A 26,748-nucleotide genomic window follows, 5' to 3' on the forward strand; every position below is an offset into this window, starting at 1 on the left:
TCCAGATATTTTGGACTTGAACTCCCACAATTCCTAACCGGCAGTAGGAAATGAACACCCTTGTTGAACAATGGATGGTTTCGAGATCCTGGGAGTTGTAGTTCCCATGCAGAAGATGCAAGAGAGCAACGACTATATGATAAAGGACTTTAACGTGCATTGCATAAAAATAACAAACCCATGGCAGGCACAAAGCAATCCAGCCCCATTGCGATGCAGCTTCTATCCATTAGCAATGAAGGTTTATTTTGTTTATAATGAAAAAAAAAATCCAAGCCGCACAATAAATAGAGATAGCCAGAAAGGCCGACCATAATTGGAGGAGACGCAACACATCTTTAAATTGTTTGCAGCTTTGAGCAAAAGGGAAAACAAAACAACGCGGAACGCATCCACAAACAAACACGGCCAGAACGCTTTTCGGTGTGCAATATGCCTCTTTTTGCAACAACAACAAAAAAACGAAATCCATAACTGTGACGAATGCAATTCCTGCCTCGCAAAGCTGGGATTAATCAGAGCGGGGCTTTCTCTGGTTGTGGAGTTCCCTTGGGACACCCGGCCGCAGCATCCTTCCTTCCTTCTTTCCTTCCTTCTTTCTTTCCTTCCTTCCGCAGGACGAAGCCCACGGGGGCAAGAGGTCAGGAGAGACCTACATCCGGGGTCAAAGGACCAAGGGGCCGTCCGGATGGGAACGGTTTGAGTTAAGGACCAAAGGCAGCGAGGAGGATGCAAACCCTCCCAAATGCAGCATGAATAGAGTCCTGGAGTGGGAAGGGAACCCAAAGGCTATCCAGGCTGACCCCTTTCTGCCGGGAAGGACGACACCATCCGAACCTACCCAACAGATGGTCATTCAGCCTCTGATTATAAGCATCCAGAGAAGGAGACTGACAATTGACACTGAAAGCCAGGATGTAGACTTAATGCAGTTTGGACCTACCTAAATGGCTATGGTGCAATTATATAGACTCTCAGGAGTTGTAGTTTGATGCAAGCACAGGCATTCTTGGATATACGTAGAAGTAAAAGACCTTGGGAAACTACAACTCTATGGTAGAGTGGACATTCAAACCCTTCTCCAAACCCTTTTGTTTGTATGTCTGGCATTGAATGTTTGCCATATATGTTGGAAATTGCGCTGACTCCCTTCAGGGAGATAGGGCGGACGACAAATAAATTATTATTATTATTATTTTATTATGACACAGCAAACAAGATAGATATGCTGGATTTCATATCACAAAATCAAAGTCAAACACTTCCCAAGTGTCTAGGACTGTGTGATGTATTTTCGAATGATGCGCGCAAATCCCAGTAGGGTGGTCTTTTGCAGTTGGCAGATCGTGATTTTGTCAATGTCTATTGTTTCCAAATGCCGGCTGAGATCTTTTGGCATGGCACCCAATGTGCCGATCACCACCGGGACCACCTGCACTGGTTTCTGCCAGAGTCTTTGAAGTTCAATCTTGAGGTCCTGATAGCGGCTGAGTTTTTCCTGATGTTTTTCGTCAATGCGACTGTCACCTGGGATGTCGACATCAATGATCCAAACTTTTTTCTTTTCCACAACTGTGATGTCTGGTGTGTTGTGTTCCAGAACTTTGTCAGTCTGGATTCGGTAGTCCCACAGTATCTTTTATTATTATCATCATCATCATCATCATCATCATCATCTAAAGCACAAACCATTCCTCTCCATCAACACACTTATTATTATTATTACAGTAGAGTCTCATTTATCCAACATAAATGGATAAGTGATTATGTTGGTTAATAAGGAGAGATTAAGGAAAAGCCTATTAAACATCAAATTAGGTTATGATTTTACAAATTAAGCATCAAAACATCACGTTTTAAAACAAATTTGACAGAAAAAGTAGTTCAGTACACAGTAACGCTATGTAGTAATTATTGTATTTACGAATTTAGCACCAGAATATCACGATGTATTGAAAACATTGACTACAAAAATGCGTTGGATAATCCAGAACATTGGATAAGCGAGTGTTTGATAAATGAAACTCTACTCTATTATTATTATTATTATTATTATTATTATTATTATTATTATTATTATTATATCCAAAGTACAACCCATTCCTCTCTGCCAACACACTATTATTATTATTATTGTTATTATTATTATTATTATTATTATTAATAATAATAATAATAATAATAATAATAATAATAATAATAATCAATACTCATTTTTTTTTGCTGCTGCTGCTATCTGCAATGATAATGATTGATTATAGTAACCGGATTCTACCTTCTCCTCAATCCAGGACTCAAGCCAAACCCATCAAAATCTAAAACAGATTCAGCTAAAAATTGAAAAAATCAAACATACAAACTCGAAGCCTCCAATGCAGCTTTTGCCTCTCTGCTCCCTACTCTAAATATACCTCCCTTTCCAGCCCTGGATCTGCTGTAAAGATTGCAAACAGAAGCCCAATAAAAGTTATTTTAAAAAGGATCCGAAGTGTTCAGGCACAGAGAGCAATGCTGTGTTTGTTTGTTTGCAAAGAAGGGAGTAGGAGGGAAAATCAGTTGCCGGGGAAGGAAACATCAAAATAAATTACGTCTCCAGAGAGGCTTTCCTCTTTTTAAATTTATTTTTAAACTGTGCCCTCCCCGCCAGCTCCATCAATGGCAATATTCAATATCCAATGCGCCACGGCACCGCCGTCTGTGGGTCTCGGGTGCCAGAGCCACCGTAAAACGCTGGCAATTTACTAGAGACACACTGCCGCGCCACTTACCCCAAGGACCGAAATAAACTTCAGATGCATACAACATATATACACACACACACACACATATATATTTTTTGTATAGAACGCAGGCGTTTGTAAGGGGTAAAAAAACACCCCGTTGCTTCCTTTTTAATCCATGGCCAAAATCCTATTTCTGTGCCCAGAGTCTCCAGTTTTGAATGAGAAGATGCCATCTTTCTGTGCCATTCTATATGTGGGTCTCAGTTGGGATTGCAACCTTAATGGTGGGCATCGGGATCCTTTGGATGATGTGATGATGATATTATTCTGTTCCATCAGTTGAAATAACTTCAGTGTTACCCCATCCCAAGTCTCTTACTAAATATAGCACTTTACTCATCTATCTCATCCATTGAGTTTACAATATAAACTCCTTGCACTTTGGCCCAGTTCAGTTTTGTCAACGCCTGTTCTGATTTTACATTATGCCTAATTATACTATTGTCACTATTTTATTTTTACTATGTTATTATGTATAATTACGTTTTTATTTTGATGTGTTTTAATCTTCTGATGAAATGTATTAAGTATGTATTTTATTCTGTTTTATTTTATTCTGGACTTTAAGAGAGCTGACTTCCAAAAAATGAAGGAATTACTGAGCGGCATTCCATGGACGCCGATATTAAAAAACAAGGGAGTTAAGGATGGATGGGAGTTTTTCAAAAGTGAAATACTCAAGACGCAAATGCAAACAGTGCCAACAAAGAAGAAAAATAAGACAAGTGCAAAGAAGCCAGAATGGATGTCCAAAGAACTTCTAACCGAGCTAAAGCTCAAAAGTGACATGCACAAGAAGTGGAAAAGGGGAGAAATCACCAAAGAAGAATTCAAATGTATAGCCAACACCTGTAGGGAAAAGGTTCGCAAGGCTAAAGCGCAAAATGAGCTCAGGCTTGCCAGGGACATAAAAAACAACAAAAAAGGCTTTTTTGCTTACGTTGGTAGAAAAAGGAAGAAAAAGGAGGCGATAGGGCCATTGCAAGGAGAAGATGGGGTGATGGCGACAGGGGACAGGGAAAAGGCAGAACTACTTAATGCCTTCTTTGCCTCGGTCTTCTCAGAAAAAGAAAGCCATCTTCAACCTCAGCAACACGGAATGGACGAAGGATTGGGGGAAATCCAACCCCAAATAGGGAAACAAGTTGTCCAGGAACACTTGGCCTCTAAACGAATTCAAGTCCCCAGGGCCAGATCAGCTACATCCAAGAGTACTGAAGGAACTAGCAGAAGTTATTTCAGAACCACTGGCAATTATCTTCGAGAGTTCTTGGAGAACGGGAGAAGTCCCAGCAGATTGGAGGAGGGCGAATGTGGTCCCTATCTTCAAGAAGGGAAAAAAGAACGACCCAAACAATTACCGTCCGGTCAGCCTCACATCGATACCAGGCAAAATTCTGGAAAAGATCATTAAGGAAGTGGTCTGCGAAGACTTAGAAACAGATGCGGTCATTGCTCATAGTCAACACGGATTTACCAAAAACAAGTCATGCCAGACTAATCTGATCTCTTTTTTCGATAGAGTTACGAGTTGGGTCGATACAGGGAATGCTGTGGATGTAGCGTACCTGGATTTCAGTAAGGCCTTCGACAAAGTCCCCCATGACCTTCTGGCAAGGAAACTAGTAAAATGTGGGCTAGACAAAACTACGGTTAGGTGGATCTGTAATTGGCTAAGCGAACGAACCCAAAGGGTGATTCTCACCAATGCGTCGTCTTCATCATGGAAAGAAGTGACAAGTGGAGTGCCGCAGGGCTCCGTCCTGGGCCCGGTTCTGTTCAACATCTTTATTAACGACTTAGACGAAGGGTTAGAAGGCACGATCATCAAGTTTGCAGACGACACCAAACTGGGAGGGATAGCTAACACTCCAGAAGACAGGAGCAGAATTCAAAACGATCTTGACAGACTAGAGAGATGGGCCAAAACTAACAAAATGAAGTTCAACAGGGACAAATGCAAGATACTTCACTTCGGCAGAAAAAATGGAAATCAAAGATACAGAATGGGGGACACCTGGCTTGACAGCAGTGTGTGCGAAAAAGACCTTGGAGTCCTTGTGGACAACAAGTTAAACATGAGCCAACAATGTGATGCGGCAGCTAAAAAAGCCAATGGGATTCTGGCCTGCATCAATAGGAGAATAGCGTCTAGATCCAGGGAAGTCATGCTCCCCCTCTATTCTGCCTTGGTCAGACCACACCTGGAATACTGTGTCCAATTTTGGGCACCACAGTTGAAGGGAGATGTTGACAAGCTGGAAAGCGTCCAGAGGAGGGCGACTAAAATGATTAAGGGTCTGGAGAACAAGCCCTATGAGGAGCGGCTTAAAGAGCTGGGCATGTTTAGCCTGCAGAAGAGAAGGCTGAGAGGAGACATGATAGCCATGTACAAATACGTGAAGGGAAGTCATAGGGAGGAGGGAGGGAGCTTGTTTTCTGCTGCCCTGCAGACTAGGACGCAATGGAACAATGGCTTCAAACTACAGGAAAGGAGATTCCACCTGAACATCAGGAAGAACTTCCTCACTGTGAGAGCTGTTCGGCAGTGGAACTCTCTCCCCGGGGCCGTGGTAGAGGCTCCTTCTTTGGAGGCTTTTAAGCAGAGGCTGGATGGCCATCTGTCGGGGGTGCTTTGAATGCCATTTCCTGCTTCTTAGCAGGGGGTTGGACTGGATGGCCCATGTGGTCTCTTCCAACTCTACTATTCTATGATCCTATGATTCTATGATTCTATTGTAACTATCCGGGCTTGGCCCCATGTTAGCCACCCCGAGTCCCTTTGGGGAGATGGAGGTGGGGTACAAAAATAAAGTTGTTTATTATGATTGTCATTGTCATCATCATCATCATCATCATCATCATCACCTCTTCCACTGCACAAGGAGAGGCAGGTAATTGACCGGAAGAGATTATTATGATTTAATATCATAATAATAATCATCATCATCATCCAAAGAATCCCCAAAGACCCCAATGCCCACCATTAAGGTTGCAATCCCAACTGAGACCCACATATAGAAAGGCACAGAAAGATGGCCATTAAAGAGGCAAGTAATACATTTATTGTTTTATTATTATTATTATTATTATTATTATTATTATTATTATTATTATTATTATTACTGTATAACACAGCAAACGAGATAGACATGCTGGACTTTGTCTCACAAAAATTTATTATTATTATTATTATTATCAACACAACGACATTGTATGGCACAGCAAACAAGATAGATATGCTGGATTTCGTTTCGCAAAATCACAAGTCGAACACTTCCCAAGTGTCTAGGACTGTGTGATGTATTTTCGGATGATGCGGGCAGATCCCAGTAGGGTGGCCTTTTGCAGTTGGCAGATCGTAATTTTGTCAATGTCTATTGTTTCCAAATTCCGGCTGGGATCTTTTGGCATGGCACCCAGTGTGCCCATCACCACTGGAACCACCTGCACTGGTTTCTGCCAAAGTCTTTGAAGTTCAATCTTGAGGTCCTGATAGCGGCTGAGTTTTTCCTGTTTTTTTTTCGTCAATGCGACTGTCACCTGGGATGGCGAAATCAATGATCCAAAACCTTTTTCTTTTTCACAACTGTGATGTCTGGTGTGTTGTGTTCCAGAACTTTGTCAGTCTGGATTCGGAAGTCCCACAGTATCTTTGCGTGCTCATTTTCCAATACTTTTGCAGGTTTGTGATCCCACCAGTTCTTTGCTGCTGGGAGGTGGTACTTGAGGCATAAGTTCCAATGAATCATTTGGGCCACATAGTTGTGCCTCTGTTTGTAGTCTGTCTGTGCGATTTTATTACAGCAACGGAGGATATGATCAATGGTTTCGTCAGCTCCCTTGCACAGTCTGCATTTTGGGTCATCAGCTGATTTTTCGATCTTGGCCTGAATTGCCTTTGTCCTGATGTCTTGCTCCTGGGCTGCAAGGATCAGGCCTTCTGTCTCCTTCTTCAGGGTCCCATTTGTGAGCCAGAGCCAGGTCTTCTCCTTATCAGCTTTTCCATCAATTTTGTCAAGGAACTTTCCATGCAATGTTTTGTTGTGCCAGCTGTCAGCTCTAGTTTGTAGTGCGGTTTTCTTGTACTGGTTTTTTGTCTGCTGTGCTTTGAGGAGTTTCTGATTTTTGACTTCAATCAAAGCAGGTTCTTCCCTTTGCTTTCCATATTCTGCCAGGGCATGTTCTTCTTCTTTGACTGCTTGTTTTACTTGTAAGAGTCCTCTGCCCCCTGATCTTCTAGGCAGATATAGCCGGTCAACGTCACTGCGAGGGTGCAGTGAATGATGAATGGTCATGAGTTTTCTTGTTTTTCTGTCCAAATTGTCCAGTTCCGCCTGTGTCCAATTTATAATGCCAGCAGTATATCTTATGACAGGTATGGCCCAGGTGTTTATGGCCTTGATGGTGTCGCCTCCATTGAGCTTGCTTTTGAGAATTTTTCTGACCCTTTGTGTGTATTCTTTGCTGACCACAGTCTTCACATGCTCATGCTTGATGCTGTCCAGCTGTAATATGCCCAGATATTTATAGGCCTCTGGCTGGTGACACTTTATTGTTTGGCCATTGGGGATATTTATGCCCTCACTTTCAGTGATTTTTCCCTTCTTCAATGCCACTGTCGAACATTTGTCCAAGCCAAACTCCATGCTGATATCAGTGCTAAAAATTCGGACAGTGTTAGTCAGAGACTGGATTTCAGTTTCCGTTTCCCATACAGTTTCAGGTCATCCATGTACATCAGATGCGAAATTTTGTGAGATTTCTTCTCAGCTGAGGCCTCTCTGGCTTGGTTGGACCTGCTGGTAGTTACACTACCGCCAGCTCAGCCCTCAGCGTCCTCGGAATGGTTAAGCCTCCCCACCACGTCAAGGTGGCACCTGCGGGAGGGATTATTATTATTATTATTACTACTACTACTACTACTACTACTACCACTACTACTTGTGAATTCATGCCTGCATTTTATTGGTGTTGATCTTGTGAGTAATTTCTTATATGTATTCCAATAGTGCTGTGTTTTATCTTTCAGTTTTAACCATGTTGTACCCTGCCTGACGTAGATGCACCATTAGATAGTGTCAGCTTGGGCTTTGCCTGCCAGTGAAGTGTTAAAACCTCTCCGGGAATTACGTCCAACTACCCAAGGCCTGAATCAACCCCCAACGCCACCGACAGCTCCTTTAAAGTTCGGACTAAAACCCAGATCGGAAACAAGGAAGCACCAGCTACTGTTGGGCTGAGAAAGGTTCCTTTGCTCCTGTGTCTATCTTCATTTCATTGCACCGATGACCGCATTTCCCGTATGCGCCGCACCACCCCTTTGGTTCAGCATTTGGGGGGGGGGGGGGGAGAGAGAGAGAGAGAGACAGCCTTGCTCTGAATACAAACAGAAGCCTGGGTTGCAAATATCCCCTATTTATTCTGGGCATTCCTGGGGAAAGCTCGGAGCTAAAATTACACCGCCACGAACCATGGCTTCATTCAGGGTATTTATTTGTTCAGGATCCCTGAAAAATATTTTAAGAAGTTGGAGCGGCTCTGGAGGGGAGAAGTCTGCCTCCACATTCCAGGGGACCTTGGCTTCCATATGCCACCCCCTTTGCATCCCATAATTGAATCACAGACTTAGAGGAGACCCCAAGGGGGCATTGCATTGTGGAAGGACACAATCCAAGCCCTCCCAACAGACAGCCATGCAACCTCCATTCAAAAACCTCCAGAAGAGAAGACTCACTTTTCTAGGCATCATTATTTCACTACAGTTAGAGGACACCCAAGGACCATCCAATCCAACCCTCTTTCTGCCATGCAGAAAGACACAATCCAAGCCCTCCCGACAGATGGCCATCCAGCTCCTGCTTGAAAGCCTCCAGAGAAGGAGACTCCACTCAACTTTGAGAGGGCGCTGGATTCCGTTCTGCAAAAAGATCCTATAAATGAATGAATGGGTGAATCATAAGACATGGAAGGGTCCCCCAGAGGCCATCCAGTCCAAAGCTTTTCTGCTTGCTTGTTGGGTCAGAAGGGATTATTCTTCAGTTCTTAGGGCTAAAAGACTCAGGTGTCTCTAAAATATTCTAAGACCTCCAGGGCAATTCCACAATCAACTTTCAACAAAGGCCCCATCTACACTGCCATATAATGCAGTTCAAACTGGATTATATTGGTCAGTTCATATAATGCAGATTGAACTGTATTTATATGAGCCTAAGGTAAAGGTAAAGGTTTCCCTGACGTTAAGTCCAGTCGTGTCCGACTCTAAGGGTTGGTGCTCATCTCCATTTCTAAGTCAAAGAGCCGGTGTTGTCCATAGACACCTCCAAGGTCATGTGGCCGGCATGACTACATGGAACACCGTTACCTTCCCGCCGGAGTGGTACCTATTGATCTACTCACATTTGCATGTTTTCGAACAGCTCGGCTCTTCGGATTCGAACCTGCAACCTTTCGATCTGCAAGTTCAGCAGCTCAGCGCTTTAACACACTGCGCCACTGGGGACTCCGATGTGAGACTACACTGCCATGTAATCCGATTCAATACCGTTGGTCTATATTCCGAAACTGGATTATATGACAGTGTAGATGGAAATGCCAAAGTCTGGAAATGCTCCCCCCAGCAGATTTTGGGATCTGTTACAACACTTGCAAACAACTCTTGGCCCTATTTTAAAAATAGCAACTTTGCACCCCTTTTGTCCATTTCTAAATAATATTATTATTATTGTCGAAAGCTTTCATGGCTGGAATCACAGGGTTGTTGTGTATTTTCCGGGCTGTACGGCCATGTTCCAGAAGTATTCTCTCCTAACGTTTCATACCTCACAACCTCTGAGGATGCCTGCCATAGATGTGGGTGAAACATCAGGAGAGAATACTTCTGGAACATGGCCATACAGCCCGGAAAACACACAACAACCCTGTGATTCCAGCCATGAAAGCCTTTGACAACACATTGAACATTGAAATTGAAATTGTTCTAAGATGATGATGATGATAATGATGATAATGATGATGATTATTATTACAGTATTATTATTATTTTTATTATTATTATTATTATTATCATTATTATTATTATTATAGTAGAGTCTCACTTTTCCAACATAATCAGGCCGGCAGAACATTGGATAAGCGAATATGTTGGATAACAAGGAGAGATTAAGGAGAAGCCTATTAAACACCAAATTAAGTTATGATTTTACAAATTAAGCACCAAAACATCATGTTATACAACAAATTTGACAGAAAAAGTAGTTCAATACGCAGAAATGCTATGTAGTAATTACTGTATTTACGAATTTAGCACCAAAACATCACAATGTATTGAAAACATTGACTACAAAAATGCGTTGGATAATCCAGAATGTTGGATAAGTGAGACTCTACATTATTATTATTATTATTATTATTATTATTATTATTATTGTATGACACAGCAAACAAGATAGACATGCTGGATTTCATATTATTATTATTATTTTATTATGACACAGCAAACAAGATAGATATGTTGGATTTCATATCACAAAATCACAAGTCGAACACTTCCCAAGTGTCTAGGACTGTGTGATGTATTTTCGGATGATGCGTGCAGATCCCAGCAGGGTGGCCTTTTGCAGTTGGCAGATCGTGATTTTGTCAATGTCTATTGTTTCCAAATGCCGGCTGAGATCTTTTGGCACGGCACCCAGTTTGCCCATCACCACCAGGACCACCTGCACTGGTTTCTGCTAGAGTCTTTGAAGTTCAATCTTGAGGTCCTGATAGCGGCTGAGTTTTTCCTGTTGTTTTTCGTCAATGCGACTGTCACCTGGGATGGCAGCATCAATGATCCAAACCTTTTTCTTTACCACAACTGTGATGTCTGGTGTGTTGTGTTCCAGAACTTTGTCAGTCTGGATTCAGAAGTCCACACAGTATCTTTGCATGTTCATTTTCCAATACTTTTGCAGGTTTGTGATCCCACCAGTTCTTTGCTATTATTATTATTATTATTATTATTATTATTATTATTATTATTATGTTTGTGTTTATTTGTACTCACAATAGTACGCAAGACCTCTCTGCACCCAAATTGTCCATCTAACCCAATCCTTTTAAACCTCAATAGCTCTTAGATCAAGGGTTGGGAAAGGCTGTCCTATGGGACACTTCCATGGATATATATTTTCCATAGGAACGCACCCCTCCAAATTGGAAATGTATTGCGCTGGGTCCTATACCTAACAACGATGCATCCCATTCTACTTTAATTCAATTCTGTAGGGGAAATTAGGGCAGGCACCGGCCATCGCAGCCCTTTTCCAAACCCGAACCATAAATGTGACGCATGAAGAAGCTAGCCAAAGAACACGCTGAAAAAAAAAAAGCATCAGGGATGTTGGTTTACTTAAAGGGAAGTCTAACGGCTCGTGGCTGTGTTTAGATGAAGGCCTTTGGGGCTCTGGATCATGTTCGCCTCGGAGTGCCATAAAGGGATGCTGGGAACAGTAGGAGCTTTCATAACGCGGGTTTCACAAAGAGCAAATTGTGCCGTTACCGAAGGCGCTACCTGGTGCCACCACCAATTCCCCGAACTGGGATCCTGCTTGGCTTGAGAACAACTTCCAAATGAAAGACGCTGGATTTTGGGGCCGAGGGGATGCAAGATAGGGGTAGGTGGGAGAGAGATGGAGGAGCAGAAAATACAGCTAACTCTTAAGGGTCTCTTTGCATTTATAGAAATACTAGCTTAAGTACTCAGCGATGCCCAAGTATGGGATTTTGCAATGCCATTTATCCACCAACCTTTAACATTAGTTATGTTGCGCCCATTGTCTGTTGGGTGCACAGCACTCTATGGATGTGGGTGAACTATAACTCCCAACCTCTAAGATTCATCTCTACAAATCCCAGCAGCATTGAAAGTTGACCATGTTGTATCTGTGTGCCAAGACTGGCCAAGATCCATCGTTTGTTCGGTGCACAGTGCTCTCTGGATATGGGTGAACTATAACCCCCCCACTCTAAGGTCCATATTTCCAAACTACAGCAGCATTAAAAGTTAAGGCCTTTGGAGATAGTCATTAATTAATCAGCCCCAGAGGGTTTTTAATAATCTATCCCGTTTTTATTATGATTTTACCATTTATGTGTTTTAAATGCATTTTTTTATCCTGTATTTTTGTTTTAATTGATATATTATATTACTATTTTATCTTTTTATAGTGTGATTGTATTATGTTGCCTATGCTTTGTTCTATGTTGTTTGGGCCTCTGCCCCATGTAAGCCGCCCCGAGTCCCCACGGGGAGATGGTGGCGGGGTATAAATAAAGTTATTATTATTATTATTATTATTATTATTATTATTATTATTATTATTATTATTATTATTATTATTATGTGTGCCAGGACTGGACAAGAGCCACCATCTGTTGGGTTCACAGTGCTGTCTGGATGTGGGTGAACTATAACTCCCAATTTCTAAAGTCCATCCCTCCAAGCCCCATCAGCATTGAACATTGGTCATGTTGGGTCTGTGTGCCAAGATCAATCCAGATCCATTGTCTGTTGGGTGCATAGTGCTCTCTAGATATGGGTGAACTACAATTCCCAAACTCTATGTTCCATCCCTCCAAGCTATAGCAGCATTAAAAGTTGGTCGTGATGGGTCTGTGTACCATGATTGGTCAAGGTCCATCGTCTGTTTGTTGCACATTGCTCTCTGGATGTGGGGGAACTATAAATCCCAATATCTAAAGTCCATCCCTCCAAGCCCCATCAGCATTGAACGTTGGTCATGTTGGGTCTGTGTGCCAAGATTGGTCAAGATCCATCATCAGTTGGATGCACAGTGCTCTCTGGATATGGGTGAACTACAACTCCCAACCTCTAAGGTCCATTCCCCTCCAGTATTAACCTAGGTAAAGGTAAAGGGTTTCCCCTGACGTTAAGTCCAGTCGTGACCGACTCTGGGGGTTGGTGCTCATTTCCATTTCTAAGCTGAAGAGCCAGCGTTGTCCATAGGCAAGGTCATGTGGCCACTGGCATGACTGCATGGAGCGCCGTTACCTTTCCACCAGAACGGTACCTATTGATCTACTCACATTTGCATGTTTTCGAACTGCTAGGTTGGCAGAAGCTGGAGCTAACAGCGGGCGCTCACTCGGCTCTTCGGATTTGAACGTGGGACCTTTTGGTCCGCAAGTTCAGCAGCTCAGCGCTTTAACACACTGTGTCACCAGGGGCCCCTAGTATTAACCTAGACACGCTAAAAAGGACGTCTTAGCGTTATTTTGCCTATAGAAGTACAGTAGAGTCTCACTTATCCAAGCTAAACGGGCCGGCAGAAGCTTGGATAAGTGAATATCTTGGATAATAAGGGGGGATTAAGGAAAAGCCTATTAAACATCAAATTACGTTATGATTTTACAAATTAAGCAGCAAAACATCATGTTAGACAACAAATTTGACAGAAAAAGTAGTTCAATACGCAGTAATGTTATGTTGTAATTACTGTATTTACAAATTTAGCACCGAAATATCACGACATATTGAAAACATTGACTACAAAAATGGCTTGGATAATCCAGAAGCTAGGATAAGCGAGGCTTGGATAAGCGAGACTCTACTGTATTTGTAACTATGTCTTTTGTAGTTCCAGCTTCTGTTGGCACTTACAGGTCCTCTTTCCATCCATATATATATATATATATATATAATCCTTTTCTTTCGAGATCAAGGAACGGCTGACTGTCGCCTGTTTGGGTTCAAAACGGTGCCTTTGAGAGGCTGAGGCAACAGGACCAAAGTGCATCCGTTCCGCAGTGCAGACGCCCCCATTTCCTCCCATGGCTCTTAAGGGTGCCCTTAGGAAGCCCAGGACAAACGCCCGGTTCTCCTCTCGGCTCCGAGGCTCCGCGGCCAAACCGCCGGGCTCCCTGTTGACCCAAGAGGCGACGCAAGGGCTGCCTTTCGGACAGAGTTCTCCGCACCGCTGGCACCAGGCCTCCCAAACAGTGGGCCCATTGAGGCGGGCAAGCGAGACCGGGGAGCATTCCGAAAACCCCATAAAAGGAGGGCGCAACGGTGTTTGCCTTGCATTTAATATTCCCCTTTGCGATCCGCTCGTCATGTCAGACCCGGAATGTTTATTTTCATGGCCGCTTGTGGTCAGCGCTGGTGCCAGTGGCGCTCCAGTGCCGGTTGCTACAGGTTTAAAATAGGAAGTTTAGGGTTCCAAGACATGCCGTATTGGGTCTAATGTGCCACCAAATCTAATGCGCACCCTGATTTTTAAAACCTGGAAACTAAAAAAAAGGATCGGCTGAAGAATGTACAATAGCAAAGGTAAAGGTTTTCCCCTGACATTAAGTCCAATCATGTTTGACTCTGTGTGTTGGTGCTCATCTCCATTTTTAAGCCTAAGAGCCGGCGTTGTCCGTAGACACCTCTAAGGTCATGTGGCCAGCATGACTGCATGGAGCGCCAATGTTACCTTCCCACCAGAGCAGTATTTATTTATTTATTTTATTTTATTTACATCACTTTTACCCCGCCTTTTTCCCCGAGGGGACTCAAAGCGGCTTACAATAAATAGGCAAAAATTCAATGCCTAAAAACAATGTAAAAACAACAATTCATATAAAACAATCTACAAAACTGCAATTCATATAAAACAGATACCATTGCAAAATAAAATCACATTATATTGATCTACTCACATTGGTATGTTTTCAAACTGCTAGGTTGGCAGAAGCTGGGGCTAACAGGACTAACTCCCCTCCCCGGATTTGAATCTGAGACCTTTCGGTCAGCAAGTTCAGCAGCTTAGCGCTTTAACACGCTGCGCCACCGGGGCTCTAATAATAATAATAATAATAATAATAATAATAATAATAATAATAATAATACAGTAGAGTCTTACTTATCCAAGCCTCGCTTATCCAAGCTTCTGGATTATCCAAGCCATTTTTGTAGTCAATGTTTTCAATATATCGTGATATTTTGGTGCTAAATTCGTAAGACTCTACTGTATTATTATTGTTATTATTATTATTATTATTATTATTACAGTAGAGTCTCACTTTTCCAACATAAACGGGCCGGCAGAATATTGGATAAGCGAATATGTTGGATAACAAGGAGAGATTAAGGAGAAGCCTATTAAACACCAAATTAAGTTATGATTTTACAAATTAAGCACCAAAACATCATGTTATACAAGAAATTTGACAGAAAAAGTAGTTCAATACGCAGAAATGCTATGTAGTAATTACTGTATTTACGAATTTAGCACCTATATATATATATATATATATATATATATATATAATCTTATATTATCTGCTTAGAACTAGATTATATGAGGCCCCTTCTACACAGCTGGATAAAATGCACACTGAAGTGGATTATATGGCAGTGTGGAGTCAAGATAATCCAGTTCGAAGCAGATAATATGATTATAAATGGGTTATATAGCTGTGTGGAAGGGCCTTGAGTCTACACTGCCATATAATCCAGTTCAAATTAGATAATCTGTGGAAAAGGCCTAAGTGAGGCCTAACTGTGCCTGTCCCCTGGGCTAACTGGGTTGCTAGGAGACCAAGTGGGCGGAGCTTAGCCTTCTAACTGGCAGCAATTGGATAAAAAACAATTATTCTTCTCCCTCTAATTAGGACTTTATTTTTCTTTTCCTTTTTCTTGTTGATAGAGGCGTGGATGAGGGGTTGTGCTATCAATTTTCGAGGTTGGGGGACCTTTAGTTTTGTCGTTTTGTCGGTCGCCGTGATGCCATCACTCATTTATATATATAGATTGATGGGGCCATTAGCTCTTCTTTTAGGCTTAAGAGAAGGGAGATAAGGCAGCAAACTCAATAAAAGATGGAAGGATCCCAAGGGAAAGCAGCCCAAGGGGAGGCACATCTCCAAACGGGATAATCTGGTCTTGATTTAAGTGTTTGCACAGTGAAGCTTGGACGAGGGTCCAGCTGGAAGGGAGGGCAAGACATCACTCACCCCAACTGTATATTTCCCCTAGAAATCTCATGTCATGCTGCACCAGCCCGGTTACATTTTTCGGGCTCCAATTTCAACCCATCAGCGTGCCGCGCCGGGGCCTTCTCCCTCCCCAAAGTTTGCAGGTAAAGCCAAGAACAAAATGGCCATTCTTCCTGGAGCCTGGCAGCCGGACAAGTGGCTTTCCGCACCTCCTCCTCCTCCTCCTCGCGCCAAAGGGCATCTTATTAAAAAATATCGCCGCTGCTACTGTCTCGCTTGTAGGGAAAGCAAGAGGAAAGAAAGAAAGAAAGAAAGAAAGAAAGAAAGAAAGAAAGAAAGAAAGAAAGAAAGAAAGAAAGAGGTAAAAAAGCCAGCAAATGGGCCCCTTGGGTAGGAGTCTTTTAAGTTTTAATAATAATAATAATAATAATAATAATAAAATACTTTATGTATACCCCGCCTCCATCTCCCCGAAGGGACTCGGGGCGGCTTACAAGGGTCAAATCCAGATAAAAACAGTAACAATATAAAACACATCAAATGTACACAGACATGTGCAATTATAAAACAGACATTTACATTTACATAACCGTTTTGCACGGTTGGCCCCATTTCAAACTTTGTTTTGCGGCAAAATTTTGCATCCCAATCAGGATAAAAGCATCATCATCATCATCATCATCATCTGGTAATAATAATAACAATAGCAACTATTATTCGGTAAAGGTTTCCCCTGACATTAAGTCTAGTCGTGTCCGACTCTGAGTGTTGGTGCTCATCTCCATTTCTAAGCCAAAGAGCTGCCGTTATCCATAGACACCTCCAAGGTCATGTGGCCGGCATGACAGCATGGAGCACTGTTACCTTCCTGCCGGAAAAACCTATTGATCTACCCACATTTGCATGTTTTCGAACTGCTAGGTTGGCAGAAGCTGGGGCTAACAGCGGGAGCTCACCCCGCTCCCCGGATTTGAACCACTGACCTTTCGGACTGCAAGTTCACCAGCTCAGCAGTTTAACCTGCTGCACTATTGGGGGCTCCTCACACAACTATTATTATTGTTTATTGATTCTACAGTGCAGGCACCAGTGTGAGCTCCTGCTAGCTACATGATCTTGGAGGTCCTGGGCCCGGTTCTGTTCAATATCTTTATTAACGACTTAGACGAAGGGTTAGAAGGCACGATCATCAAGTTTGCAGATGACACCAAACTGGGAGGGAGAGCCAACACTCCAGAAGACAGGAGCAGAATCCAAAACGATCTTGACAGACTAGAGAGATGGGCCAAAACTAACAAAATGAAGTTCAACAGGGACAAATGCAAGATACTTCACTTCGGCAGAAAAAATGGAAATCAAAGATACAGAATGTACGTGTGAAAAAGACCTTGGAGTCCTTGTGGACAACAAGTTAAACATGAGCCAACAATGTGATGCGGCGGCGAAAAAAGCCAATGGGATTCTGGCCTGCATAAATAGGGATATAGCGTCTAGATCAGCGGTCCTCAAACTTTTTCAGTGGAGGGCCGGTTCATGGTCCCTCAGACTGTTGGGGGGCCAGACTATGATGAAATAGTCCAAAATTAGGATTGTTGTTGTTGTGCGCCTTCAAGTCATTGCAGACTTAGATCAAGTCTAAAGTTTAGGACAGGTCAAGGACCTTGGGGGTCCGCATCCGGCCCATGGGCCTTAGTTTTGGGACCCCTGATCTAGAAATCTCATAAGACCATAGGTAAGCAAAGAGACCTCCAAGGACCATCTAGATGGACTCATAAGACCATAGGTAAGGAAAGGGAACCTCAAATGCCATCTAGATGATCTCATAAAGTCATCAGAAGACCATTGATAAGGAAAGGGACCCCAAAGACCATCTAGATGGTTTCATAAAACCATAGGTAAGGAAAGGGACCCTCAAAGGCCATCTAGACAGTCTCATAGGACCATAGGTAAGGAAAGGGACCTCCAAAAGCCATCTAAATGGTCTCATAAGGCCATAGCTAAGCAAAGAGACCTCCAAAGACCATCTAGATGATCTCATAAGACCATAGGTAAGCAAAGAGACCTCCAAAGACCATTTAGATGGTCTCATAAGACCATAGGTAAGTAAAGGGACCCTCAAAGGCCATCTAGATGGTCTCATAGGACCATAGGTAATGAAAGTGACTTCCAAAAGCCATCTAGATGGTCTCATAAAGATGTAGCTAAGCAAAGAGACTTCCAAAGACCATCTAGATGGTCTCATAAGACCATAGGTAAGCAAAGAGACCTCCAAAGACCAGGTAGACTTAGGTCAACCCTAAGTCTAAAGTTTAGGGCAGGGGCCAGGTCAGTGACCTTGGAGGGCCGCATCCAGCCCCCGGGACTTAGTTTGGGGACCCCTAGTCTAGATCCAGGGAAGTCCTGCTCCCCTCTCTTCTGCCTTGGTCAGACCACGTTACCTGGAATCACACTCTGTCCAATTTTGGGCACCGCAGTTGAAGGGAGATGTTGACAAGCTGGAAAGCGTCCAGAGGAGGGCAACTAAAATGATCAAGGGTCTGGAGAACAAGCCCCATGAGGAGCGGCTTAAAGAGCTGGGCATGTTTAGCCTGCAGAAGAGAAGGCTGAGAGGAGACATGATAGCCATGTACAAATACGTGAAGGGAAGTCATAGGGAGGAGGGAGCAAGCTTCTTTTCTGCTGCCCTGCAGACTAGGACGCGGAACAATGGCTTCAAACTACAGGAAAGGAGATTCCACCTGAACATCAGGAAGAACTTCCTCACTGTGAGAGCCGTTCAGCAGTGGAACTCTCTGCCCCGGACTGTGGTGGAGGCTCCTTCTTTGGAGGCTTTTGAGCAGAGGCTGGATGGCCATCTGCCAGGGGTGCTTTGGATGAGATTTTCCTGCTTCTTAGCAGGGGGTTGGACTGGATGGCCCATGAGGTCTTTTCTAACTCTACGATTCTATGATTCTACTAGCTGTGCCCAGCCACGCGTTGCTGTGGCGAAGTATGATGGTATGGGAAATAAAAGTATTGAGGAATTGGTGGTAGTTAAGGTAAAGGGTAAAGGTTTTCCTCTGACATTTAAGTCCATTATAAATGGGTAATATAGCTGTGTGGAAGGGCCTTGAGTCTACACTGCCATATAATCCAGTTAAAATCAGATAATCTGTATTTTATAGGCAGTGTGGAAGAGGCCTAAGTGAGGCCTAACTCTGCCTGTCCCCTGGGCTGAGTGGGTTGCTAGGAGACCAAGTGGGCGGAGCTTAGCCTTCTAACTGGCAGCAATTGGATAAAAACAATTATTCCTCTCCCTCTAATTAGGACTTTATTTTTCTTTTCTTTTTGTTGTATGAACGTAGAGGCATGGATGAGGGGTTGTGCTGTCAAGTTGAGTGTTTCTGGGATGTGTAGTTTTGTTGTTTTGTCCTAGGCCGAAATTTCATTACCCTTTTATATATATAGATGAGGTGTCTACAGACAACGCTGGAGGAACGTTTCCTCTACCTGGAAGAAAACCAAGGCAGGAGATGAGCAACTCTGAAGGAGTGAGTCTTGTTTTCAAGAGATATGCCACAATTTGGAGGAAATTAAGTCTACTGCGCAACAAGGAAGAAGCGAATGGTGAGGAAAGCAAGAGGGGCCCAACCCAGAGTCTCTCCAAAACCAAAACATGCCACCGCTTCACTCAAAAGCACTTAGGGCAAACTTTGATAAGAGGAATCCCGGTTTGCTGCAGATGTTTCTAATAAATGCAGGCTGCTCCCATCACAACCCTTCTCCCCTTCGTTTGGGATAATTCAAACCACGGCTTCATCAAACCCAGCAGGGATTGGGGAATGTCTCCAGATGTCCGAACTTGGGGCTATTTTCTGGGCTGAAAGAACCAATTGCATGTCCTTCGAAAAGGAATGGATTTCCCATGACATTTCTCATCCCTGTAAGGATATTTGGTTGGGGAGACATAGCATTTGCATCTGGATCTTCTAAAGGCGTTCAAACCCATGCAGCCCTAATGCATGACTATGGGTCCGTGTTCATTTTCTGTTACTTTTTCCACCAGTTCTTTGTCACAGGCAGATGGTATTTGTGGCACAAATTCCAATGGATCATCTGAGCAACAGTATTATATCTCTGCTTGTAGTCCATCTGCGCAATCTCTTTGCAGCAGCTGAGGATGAGATCCATCGTTTTGTCTGCTTCCTTGCAGAGTCTACACTTGGGATCTGTAGTCAACTTTTCAATTCTGGCTTTGATGGCTTGTTCTTGGGCTGCAAGGATCAGGCTCTCGGTCTCCTTTTTCAAAGTTTCATCTGTGAGCCACGTCCATGTTGTTTCCTTGTCAATTTTGCTCTCAGTTTTTCCCAGGAACTGTTCATGGAGAACCTTCTTTTGCCAGTTTTCTCTTCTGCTTTGCATTGTATTTTTACATTATTATTATTAGTATAGATTATTATTAGTAGTAGAATTCAAATGTGACACTGATATGGCACCAAAATGGTACATTGTTCTGGGGACTTTGGAGGACTTCCACGGGTCACACTTTGAGATCCCAAGGGCCGTGCTTTTATAAATAAATAAACAACAACAACAACAACAAAGGATATTCTTATGTGTTGTTGAAGGCTTTCATGGCCGGAATCACAGGGTTGTTGTGTGTTTTCTGGGCTGTATGGCCATGTTCTAGAAGTACTAATATTAGGGCAAACTTTGATAAGAAGAATCCTAATTACTAATAATCTATCTATATAAGAGTGATGGAATCCTGGCGACTGCCAAAACAACAAAACTAAACACCCCACAACCTCGAAAATTAACAACACAACCGATCATCCACGCCTCTAGGTTGATACAACAAAAAGAAAAGAAAAATAAAGTCCTAATTAGAGGGAGAGGAATAATTGTTTTTATCCAACTGCTGCCAGTTAGAAGGCTAAGCTCCGCCCACTTGATCTCCTAGCAACCCACTCAGCCCAGGGGACAGGCAGAGTTAGGCCTCATTTAGGCCTCTTCCCCACTGCCTATAAAATACAGATTATCAGATTTTAACTGGATTATATGGCAGTGTAGACTCAAGGCCCTTCCACACAGCTATATAACCCATATCATCTTATATTATCTACTTTAACTGTATTATCTGGACTCCACACCTTTACCCTTTACCTTAACTACCACCAATTCCTCAATACTTTATTTCCCATACCACCATACTTCGCCACAGCAACACGCGGCCGGGCACAGCTAGTATTACCATATAATGATATAGTACAATATAGTAATTTACTGCTTATATTGTGCTATCCTAATAATATATTGTATGTACATTTGATTGTAAGCCACTCTGAGTCCCCTCCGGGGTGAAAAGAGCGGGATATAAATGTAATAAATAAATAAATAATCTCTCCCTTTTTGATCCTTTTTTAATCTCAGTTTTCCTACTTTCTATACAATCAAATGTTCTCACTCTTTCGATGTTAATTTACTCTATCTTATAAGGTAAAACTTCAATTAAAAAATATTTTAATAATAAATAAATAAGTATTCCTTCCTGACGTTTCGCCCACATCTATGGAAGGCATCCTCAGAGGTTGTGAGGTATATTCTTATGTGTTCGACCTTGGATGCATTTACACTGTCAAACGAATTCAGTTCGATCCCACTGCTCTGACTCAATGCTGTGGGGTCCTGGGAGTTGTAGTCTTACAAGGCCCTGAGCCGTCTCTGCCAAAGAGTGGAAACTGCAGCTCCCAGGATGGCACAGCATGGAGTCATAGTGGTGCCAAACTGCATGCATTCTGCAGTGTAGACGCACCCTTTATGAGGGATACGAATATCCCAAGAAGACATGACACATGGAAACAGGAGGGGAGGGAGGGCACCGAAAGGCTTGCCCTTTGCAATTCTCCCTCTCCTTCCCTTCAAACCAAAACCAGATGCCCGAAACCCCAAGCCGTCCTTATGTAAAATAGAAGCGGTGTATTATTTCTAAACTGCTTCCTCTTTGCAAGCAGGCCCTGGAGGCAAAGCCGAGCTTCTCCAGCCTGGATTTAAGAGACAGCTTCGCCAAAAATGCAAACCAAGCTTAATAGACCAAAACATAGAAGGCATCCCGGTTGCTTATCTCGTTCCCTGGGAAGCAATATCCATGACCATGTCGGTGTCCAAACGTCTGGACAACGCTCCTTCTTTGGATGCCCTGCTCTGCAACTGTTTAAACCCAAATGCAGGGCTCCGCTTGGGAATCTGGTTAGCATCAGGCGAAACAGGAGAAGCAAATTAAGCAATTTCTCACCCATTAATAGATTTAACCAGCCGGGAGTTATTGGATCCCGGCCAGGGAGATTGCCTTATTAAATCCCAAATACCAGAAGCCAGGTTTCCTGATGCGGAGTGCTAATGAAAAATGAGCGGGATTTATGAGGGCTTCGGATTTAATTAAAGCCGGGTCCCAGGCCCTTCCTTTTTGCGCTCTGTCCCGGAGTAATGCTGTGATTCCATCCAAAGTTCACGGGATTCACTATTAAAACATGGAAACCAGAAGAACTTTGTTTCCAGTGTAATCTAATGGGAAGCTGTGACCATGGATGGTCAAGGGCACATCACGCCAACCTCAGTTCCACTTAAGATGCCCAAAATGCCCAGGGCCTATGCCAATGTTTGATTTACACTTGGGTTTGACAAGAAATCACAGAGTCGGAGGAAAGATTACAAAGGTTGCATATTCCAACATCCATGGGAGGTCGTCCTTTGGAAGGTGGAGAGCCTACCACCTTCCAAACGAGTCCATTCCCCGGTTGAAATATTTTTACCATCAAGACGCTCTTGCTGAGTAGAACTTTTCGTTTCAGGTCCTACAATCTAGAATCATGGTCTCCAAATGTTTTCATTTCGGGTCCTACAACCTAGACCCATGGTCTCCAAATGTTTTCATTTCGGGTCCTACAACCTAGACCCATGGTCTCCAAATGTTTTCATTTCGGGTCCTACAACCTAGACCCATGGTCTCCAAATGTTTTCATTTCGGGTCCTACAATCTAGACCCATGGTCTCCAAATGTTTTCATTTCGGGTCCTACAACCTAGACCCATGGTCTCCAAATGTTTTCATTTCAGGTCCTACAACCTAGACCCATGGTCTCCAAATGTTTTCATTTCGGGTCCTACAATCTAGAACCATGGTCTCCAAATGCTTTCATTTCGGGTCCTACAACCTAGACCCATGGTCTCCAAATGTTTTCGTTTTGGATCCTACAATCTAGAACCATGGTCTCCAAATGTTTTTGTTTCAGGTCCTACAACCTAGACCCATGGTCTCCAAATGTTTTCGTTTTGGATCCTACAACCTAGACCCATGGTCTCCAAATGTTTTTGTTTCAGGTCCTACAACCTAGACCCATGGTCTCCAAATGTTTTCGTTTTGGATCCTACAACCTAGACCCATGGTCTCCAAATGTTTTCGTTTCGGATCCTACAATCTAGACCCATGGTCTCCAAATGTTTTCGTTTTGGATCCTACAACCTAGAACCATGGTCTCCAAATGTTTTTGTTTCAGGTCCTACAACCTAGACCCATGGTCTCCAAATGTTTTCGTTTTGGATCCTACAACCTAGACCCGTGGTCTCCAAATGTTTTCATTTCGGGTCCTACAATCTAGACCCATGGTCTCCAAATGTTTTCGTTTCGGATCCTACAATCTAGACCCATGGTCTCCAAATGTTTTCATTTCAGATCCTACAATCTAGAACCATGGTCTCCAAATGTTTTTGTTTCAGGCCTTACAATCTAGAACCATGGTCTCCAAATGTTTTCGTTTCGGGTCCTACAATCTAGAACCATGGTCTCCAAATGTTTTCGTTTAGGGTCCTACAATCTAGAACCATGGTCTCCAAATGTTTTAGACTTCAGCTCTGTCCAATAGATGATTTCCACTCTGGTGGGTAGCTTTCCATCAACAAAATGAAGTATCATAGCGATGAAGATGGAAAATAAGGTTGGGGCAATAACACATCCCTGTTTGACACCTGATTCCACCCTAAATGAGTCACCTATTGATGCAACTTTGAATTGGTTTGTTCCAGATAATAGTCCAAACATTAGGGAAGCAGAACCCAACTCCCCAAAGATTCATATCTCAGATATCTCCTTTAACAGTGAGATTACAACCCAAAGTGAACTCAGCATCATAGGCAGGAGAGCTGCCATTGGTTGCTACTCATAGAAAGGCAATGAACACACAGATCACAAAAGCCAATGGACCCTTCCTCCAACATGCAGTTTCAGTTCTTTGCTCTACCTTAATGGAAGAAAGCAACAACCAAGGATCCAGACGCTCCAGGTTCCAGTTTTGCAATTAATCGGTGCTGATATTAGTAAGTAGCGCGTTGCTTTCATCCCGATGCCAACACTGTTTATGGGTCTCCTCTCGAAACCCAACATCTGCCGCCGTGCATGAAACCATTGGGAAGGAGTTCAAGAATGCCTTAATCAGTATATTAATGAATCCCCTTGCACACGAGTCAAAATAAAAACAAGCTATCCAGAGACCATATTAATAAACATCGACACGAACAGTCAAGAGACTCAAGCGATGTGTGTTGTTACTTTCTTCGCATGTAGACTTGCTCAGCAATAAAAAGACACAACGGGGCAACTTCTCCAATTATAATAGGCCCAGTTCTGTAATTGGGAGGGGTAGATTTTCCATCAGTTTCCAAACAGTTCTCAATTAAAATGGCAAAAAGCTCTGGGGAGAGAGGATGGTCTAGAAATAAATTATTATTTTATTGTATGACACAGCAAACAAGATAGACATGCAGGATTTCATCTCACAAAATCACAAGTTGAACACTTCCCAAGTGTCTAGGACTGTGTGATGTATTTTTCGGATCATGCGGGCAGATCCCAGCAGGGTGGCCTTTTGCAGTTGGCAGATCGTGATTTTGTCAATGTCTATTGTTTCCAAATGCCGGCTGAGATCTTTTGGCACGGCACCCAGTGTGCCCATCACCACCGGGACCACCTGCACTGGTTTCTGCCAGAGTCTTTGAAGTTCAATCTTGAGGTCCTGATAGCAGCTGAGTTTTTCCTGTTGTTTCTCGTCAATGCGACTGTCACCTGGGATGGCAACATCAATGATCCAAACCTTTTTCTTTTCCACAACTGTGATGTCTGGTGTGTTGTGTTCCAGAACTTTGTCAGTCTGGATCCGGAAGTCCCAGTCTTTGCGTGCTCATTTTCCAATACTTTTGCAGGTTTGTGATCCCACCAGTTCTTTGCTGCTGGGAGGTGGTACTTGAGGCATAAGTTCCAATGTGGGCCACATAGTTGTGCCTCTGTTTGTAGTCTGTCTGTGCGATTTTCTTACAACAGCTGAGGATATGATCAATGGTTTCGTCAGTTTCCTTGTACAGTCTGCATTTTGGGTCATCAGCTGATTTTTTGATCTTGGCCTGAATTGCCTTTGTCCTGATGTCTTGCTCCTGGGCTGCAAGGATCAGGCCTTCTGTCTCCTTCTTCAGGGTCCCATTCGTGAGCCAGAGCCAGGTCTTCTCCTTATCAGCTTTTCATTCAATTTTGTCAAGGAACTTTCCATGCAATGTTTTGTTGTGCCAGCTGTCAGCTCTAGTTTGTAGTGTGGCTTTCTTGTACTGGTTTTTTGTCTGCTGTGCTTTGAGGAGTTTCTGATTTTGGACTTCAATCAAAGCAGGTTCTTCACTTTGCTTTCCATATTCTGCCAGGGCATGTTCTTCTTCTTTGACTGCTTGTTTTACTTGTAAGAGTCCTCTGCCCCCTGATCTTCTAGGCAGATATAGCCGGTCAACATCACTGCGAGGGTGCAGTGAATGATGAATAGTCATGAGTTTTCTTGTTTTTCTGTCCAAATTGTCCAGTTCCGCCTGTGTCCAATTTATAATGCCAGCAGTATATTATAAATTGGATACAGGCAGAATTATTATTATTATTATTATTATTATTATTATTATTATTATTATTATTATTTTGATGACAGAGTTACTGTGACGGGCTCCCAAATTTTGCAATTGGTTTCTTCACTGTGAAACTGTGGAACTCCCTGCTACTAGAAATCACTCCGGAGAAGGATCCTGTCGATGTTCCATTCTTTCAATATGTTTTTTTTTTTCTGACTCAGGGTAACCCTAAAACGCCCAGGACAATTAGAGTTTGGGAACCACTGGTCTCAATAGTGGGAGAAGCCATTTATTTGAGCGGGGCAGTGTGTTTGCATCAAGTCTTGGGAAGCGTTGGAGGAGCTCTCCGATGTGCTGAACCTATTTTGAAGGCTATTGGAGCTCCTTTCAAGCCTGCAACGAAACATGGATTTACTGGCCATGCCTGAGCTGGTGGGCAAAGTCTTGCCCTTCTCAGTCGGTGCTAAGCAAAAGCAAACTGCTGCAATCACTCCTAATTTGTGCGTTATATGCTATGGGAGCCCCTGGTGGCGCAGCGTGTTAAAGTCCTGAGCTGCTGAACTTGCAGACCAAAAAGTTCGAATCTGGGGACTGGAGTGAGCACCCAATGTCAGCTCCAGCTTCTGCCAACCTAGCAGTTCGAAAACATGTCAATGTGAGTAGATCAATAGGTACTGCTCCAGCGGGACGGTAACGGCACTCCATGCAGTCATGCCAGTGGCCACATGACCTTGGAGGTGTCTACGGACAACGCCGGCTCTTTGGCTCAGAAATGGAGATGAGCACCAACCCCCAGAGTCGGACACGACTGGTCTTAATGTCAGGGGAAAACCTTTACCTTTACCTATGCTATGCAATCCTGCGAGCTGTAGTTTGGTGAGGCACCAGCCCTCTTTGGCAGAGAAGGCAGAAGACCTTGTGAAACTACAATTTTCTCACATGGCAGGGTCCAACTGCATTAATTGTACAGTGCAGTGAACACTTGGCTTTTCCCCCATGCGCTCTCTTTTAACTCCCGCGCACAATGGTTACAACAAATCACATCTTTATCTACCAGCAAAGCACGCTGA

At 43.2% G+C, this 26,748-nt stretch overlaps 1 protein-coding gene across 3 annotated transcripts in view; it reads right to left on the reverse strand.

The window, feature by feature from the left end:
* lmf1 (lipase maturation factor 1) overlaps window positions 1–26,748 on the reverse strand; it is a 120,044-nt gene that overhangs the window by 41,875 nt on the left and 51,421 nt on the right. The gene's annotated exons all lie outside the window — the stretch shown is intronic.

This window comes from Anolis carolinensis, unplaced genomic scaffold (assembly GCF_035594765.1).
Source record: "Anolis carolinensis isolate JA03-04 unplaced genomic scaffold, rAnoCar3.1.pri scaffold_13, whole genome shotgun sequence".
In the NCBI taxonomy this organism is placed as follows: domain Eukaryota; kingdom Metazoa; phylum Chordata; class Lepidosauria; order Squamata; family Dactyloidae; genus Anolis; species Anolis carolinensis.